Source organism: Triturus cristatus, chromosome 6 (genome assembly GCF_964204655.1).
Source record: "Triturus cristatus chromosome 6, aTriCri1.1, whole genome shotgun sequence".
NCBI lineage: Eukaryota > Metazoa > Chordata > Amphibia > Caudata > Salamandridae > Triturus > Triturus cristatus.
In genome coordinates this window covers 1,878,621,440-1,878,627,439 of record NC_140589.1, presented here as the reverse complement: position 1 = coordinate 1,878,627,439, position 6,000 = coordinate 1,878,621,440, and positions in this window count along the sequence as shown.

Below are 6,000 nucleotides of genomic sequence, written 5' to 3'. Positions count from 1 at the left end.
AGAAACTATGCGAGGCTAAGGGAAGGATCTCTCAGCTAGAAGATCAAGTAGTTAGGCTAAAGGAAAATTCAGGCAATTTCTAGAAACAGAAATCTTTAATTGAATACAAACTGGAGGAGCTGGAAAATCACTCAAGGTGTACTAATCTGTGCATTGTTGGGGTCCCAGAAGGACTGGAGGGCCAGCAAACGCTGCAGTGGGTAAACACCTTCATTGAAAAATATGTCCTCCTGGAACATCCTATTGATCTCATACTTACAAGAACTTACCGAGTACCCACGCATTTGCCTCCAAATTCAAAATATCTAGGCACAATGTTGGTCAATATTGGGGACTACAGGGTGAAGGAGTTAGTACTATCTAAAGCTATCAAAGAGAAAGAGTTTAGTATCCCTGAAATCCCTCTCTATCATATCTTTTCTGATATGTCACCCTCAGCAGCAAGGAGGAGGAAAGAATTTGGTCTCTTTAAAGTGCAAGGTGCGCAGGCAATGATCGCACAGCAGTCGAAGCTGAAGGTGGTAGTAAAGGGTCAGTACTATGTTTTCTGTGATGTCTCCGATGCTCAAGAACTATTACAACAAATATCAGGGAAGCTGCAAGCAAGGATTGTGTGAGCAGGAAATTGAACAATGGGGGATTCTGATAGTCCAAAATCACAAAGATAATATATGACTCTCCCTTTCTCTAGGACTGAATGTTGACTGCCAAGGCCATGGTTTTTTTGGTCTATCTTTATAAGTTTTATTAAAAAGTTGAGGAGCCTTATTTAGAGAGGGGGACGGTAGCAGCCTTGGAACAAGGGTGGTTTATGTCTTCTTTTTCCTTCTCATTTCTTTTTTCTTCTGCTGACATGGTGGGGGGTAAGGGCATGCCGATTAATCTGGGGACAAGACCAGGGTGCCAGATTTGTGGAAGAGGGAAGCATGTCAGGTGTGAGTGGGATGGTGCTCCACTCACCACAGCTTAGGGGTGGGGGTAATGCTGGGGGAAGCAGGGGCATGTGTTCGGTCGAGGGGAGGAGTGAAAGGAATAAAAATCATGGATTCAGGTCTGCAATTATTTAATTTAGGTAGTAAGGAAAGTAGATTAGAATGTTACGATGGCCTGAGGGGAACTACAATCAGCAGCAAAGGCCTCTCCATTTTATGAGTTTTTGACAGGAGTTAGAACCCTGAAGGTAAAATCTCTTAATTCAAATAGGTTCACAATGTTAAGAAATTTCGGCAATAGAAAGCTGGGTTTTTATTCAGAATCCTATAATGTTCTTGGTCCAGGAGACCCATATCCCTGCTGGTAAACTGTCAGGATTCCCGATGTTTAAAAATTTGGCAATTTATAGAGGGTTTTCATCTGGTTTTCGTCTGCCCAAGCTGCCCATCACAGTACAGCTATTTTCTTGTCAAAATGGGCAGGTGGAGAAGTGGTTAACAATGATAGCTGGGTTACTTTTTTGATAGGGTCAAAACCTTTTACATTTGCTAGCTTGTATGCCCCAGTGGAAGACAATATTACTTCATATGTTTCAGTCACTTATGAAAAGCATGGGGGACAGATTATCGGTGGGGATTTAAATTTACAATATCCAAGGTTTGAACCCTTAGTTAAGGCAGACAAAACCAAAATCCTTGAGAAATATTAGGAACTGTAAAGATATCCTCATGTTAACTGACCCCTGGGGGTAGCATGACCTATAGAAATTGCATATACCTGCTTTTCCTGTAGGTTTCATACCTCCTCTTAAATAGATTGTTTTTTAATCTCTAGCGCTCTAATTTATAAATCCTAAGCCACTGTGCCTAATGGATTCTCCGATAATGCAATGATGAGCATCGAGATCAAAGTGACCGAATTCCTGCTGAGCCCTGGTCGATGGGTGTTAAATAAGCAGTATCTGTATGAGGAAGGTTGAGCACAAATTCACGAGATTAGGGGTTTTTTGAGGTTTAATGATAAGACCGCATCAGAGCATAATGTTTGGGACGCTATGAAGGCATTTATTAGATGGAGGATAATAAGTAAGGATGCAGAGAATAGCCACAATGCTGAAAAACAAAAACAGATTTTAAAAATAAGGGACAACAGAGCGTGGTATCTGCAAAAGTCATCCAGGGCTAATAAAAAAAGCATTGGAAACTGCAACAGGCGATGAGTGAACCATATATGCCAAATGTGCCGCACTTACCCCGAATCAGTCACAAAAGGTTTATGAATAAAGTAACTTCACTGGCAAATTTTTAGCATAGCAAGCACGGGAACAAGCACCAAGAATCAAATAACTGCTTTGAAATGCCCAATTACCAGAATAGTAAATAGGAAATCAGAGAAGATGGGAGAAATTATGTTAAATCAATATAGACAGATTTATTTACAGAATCAATCAATTAATAATTTTCTCTGGAATTTTTTTTAGTCAATTGTGATATCCCAGTTTTATCTAGAGAGGAGGGAGTCCGTTTGTCTAGACGCTTCTCAAGGGCAGACTTGATGAAGGTCATTACGATTCTGCCTAATGGCAAATCCTGTGGCCCAGATGGATTACCTGGGGAATTTCTTTAACTTTTCTTCTACGTTTTAGTTAATCCTTTTGATCTCTAGCTAATAGATTGTTACAGGGAGGTAACATACCATCTTTTTTTTTAGGGTGAATGTGGTAAGCTTCCTGAAGAAAGACAAGGGGGCTGAAGAACCAAATTCGTACTGCCCCATCACATTGCTGATACAGACTATAAGGTAATTACAAAGCTACTTCCAAATAGATTCAATCTAATAGCTGCAAGACTGATCCATCTAGACCAGAAAAGCATTTAAGCGGGCAGGCAGATAGGAACAAACACTTATTATTTGACAGAAGCTCCGTATTACTTTGCTTTGAATAAGATTCAAGCTTTGGTGCACCTGCTAGATGTGGAAAAAGCTTTTGACCTAGTGGTCTGGGAAATGGTATTTAAAATCTTGACCAGATTTGGTATTCCATCACAGATCACGAGGCTTATATATAATATGTATTGTAAAGCTGAAGCAGGTATTATCATTAATTCAGTTGAAGTGGGGCAAAAAAAGGTATCGCGGGGCACAAGACAGGGGTTTCCACTATCCCCTATTTTATTTGCCTTCTTCATTGAGCCCTTTTCTAGAGCCATACGAGCAAATACATGTATTCAGCCTCCACTCCCACAAATTGATAAAATAAAATTATATGCTGATGACATCATGGTAATTATAGATAGTCAGAAGGAGTCTCAAGAAAAGCATTTTGAGATTTTCGCTTAATTTGAGGCACTGGGACGGTATAGAATTAATATGAGGAAGACAGAAATAATACTTTGTGGCTGCTCTTCCGAAGTTCTACTTCCAGAGTTGGCTGGTTGCGTTAATTCTCAACCAAAGCGCTATTTTGGGATAAGGTTCGCTTCTAAGAACGAGGATCTGTACGACCACAATTTCCCTCCCCTTCTCATAAAGCTACAGAACTTATTTTCACGGTGGATTTTTCTTCCTGTGACTATCTTATGGAGAGCACCCCTAATCAAAATGTCTGTTCTCCCATTATATAATATTTTATTCTCAGCCATCCTGTATGTGTTAACTACTTCATTTTTTTAAACTGTTGAGTTCATGTTTTCATCTTTTATCTAGCAAAGAAAATCACCCAGAATTGCATTGAGCACTTTCTATGAATCACTTGAGAATGTAGGATTGGCACTCCCCATTCTTAGAGATTACTACAATGACTATTTTGCACAATTTATGTCTAGGTTTAATACAAAGACACTTTATAAATAACTTTATGCAGTTAATTTTTAAAGAGCATAATATCCGGGACGTACTAAAGATGACCAAGTTGCCTAAACAATTATGTTATAAGAGCTTGATTTGGTACTTTCGGAAATGCGGAGATCTCTATAGGAGATACTCCATTCCCCAGATTAATTCAGTGACTCCCTTGGCTGCTCTGGATATAGTTTCAGGGGGGAAGCTCTCACCTGAAATTGTTCAAAGATGGGGTAAAGCAGGATATTGGAAGATTTCGTACTTCATTACGGGAGACAGATGGCAAAGCTTAGGGGAAGTAAGATAGAGTATACAGGATGACTTTCTCCTCTCTGACTCATTTCAAATAGTTAATAAAGTTCTGTTGGATTCAAATTCAGGTCAGATTCTCAGTAGCAGAGAAGTGGCGTCTGCCCTAAATGAGGACGGGGTCAGGGGAATGGAAAATAATGCTTGTAGTATGTGAAGGTGTTGATCCCACTCAAAAAGCAATTAAAGAATGGGACAAGTATGAAGGCCTTGAAATGACAACCAAGATGTGGATGGAAGACAATATATTACATTTTAGCGTGTTAAGAGAAGCCAGTTGGCATCAGATTCTTTTTTCTCTCTAAATGGATTTTTTAATAGGTATTAACCCGGCCCTCCCATGTAATTGTGCCCGGTGTATAGGGCATTCTCCGGCAAACTTGCATGTCATTAAGCACTGTTCAGCTATACAGGGATTTTGAATTGAAATATATTTCAGTATCTTGTAGGTGTTTGGAGGGTCAATCTAGCTCCAACTATTTGGCTGAGAGTCCAGGGTTACGACCTAGCACTGGGCTTGTCCAATAGGTTGGTAAAACTAGTATATTTTGCAACAGCTGTGGTTCAATCACTTTTACTTCAAAATTGGCAAACTCAGATAATTCCCTCAATGAAGGATCTGTTACAGAAAATGAGACAAGCAAAAAATAGTGAACAGTTGTATGCAATACTAATTGTAGGAGTTGGGACCTTTAAGAAACTCTGGGGCCAATACTTTCAATCTGAGGATGTAGGGGTGATATGAAAGGGTTTGATTAAACTGTCTCAGGTTTCCTTCCTTACCTTATTGTAGGCATTGTATGAGCTATTTTTCTTCCTTTTTTATTTTAAGTCAACTGCATTTAGAGATTTAGAGGTGTTATAGTATTTTATGCTATGAAGACATTCTTCTATTATACAATGCTCTACCCTGTGTATTTATTCTATTTATATAATATTGCATTATATGTTAAATTGTTTCATCTAAATTCAAATGACAATCCCATACCATGTTAGTCAGTGTATGCCCTTCACATAGTAGACATTAAAAAAGTAAGCAGTAGTTTCTGCCCTGATGCTAAAGATTTTTTTTTATTGCACATCTTTAAATGAAACAGTGCTAGAAATTAAATGTTTGCAAAGGAAAATGAACTTGGTAAAATCAAAATAGTGATTTGATATTGCAATGGAGATACCTCTCTTAATAAGTCACAAAGAAATGGAACAAAAACAAAGCTAAATGGCAATCCATTCCAAATGTCCAACTGTGGTGCTGCATCACGTTTGCCTCCAAGAACACTGCCAGTGGAACCACCTCAGGAAGAGGCATCTAGTGGGCAGTGCAGGCACCTCACTGATTTCACTTGGGTGTGGTAGACCTAGATTTGGGAGGGGTGGAATTGGATTTGGAAGTGGTGGATTTGCTTTTGGGAGGGTTTTTTTTGCTCGGGAGTAGGCCTGGTTCATGATTAGGGGAACAGTTTTGTTACAGGTGGTTCGGGATTTGGAAGGGATGGGTTGGGGCGTGGAAGAGGTACTTTTGGCTTTGGGAGGAGGAGGTTCAGTGGTGACAGGGTAAAGGGCAATGGTAAATAACATACCCTCATGGGAGAAATGGATAGAATGCTCGGGAGGGAGTAGGGATTGGGAGGTAGAAAGAGTGGACGTTTCAGGTGTGGGCGTGTGCGGTTGATTTAGGTGTCTCTTGGTATGATGTATCTTGTGCATATTTGGGGGTTGTAGATGTCTGTTGTGTGAGTGAGTATGGGTGTTTGCATTTTTTGGGGGTGTGATATGGAAGTGCTGATTATGATGGGTGTTGAGGATGTCTGTGGTTGCAGGTGTGATGTCTGGAGATATACTGGGTGTTGTGGATGTGGCTCTGGCGTTTGTGTTTGCATGTGCTTCTTGAGGCTATTGAAGTGGGTGCTTGCATAT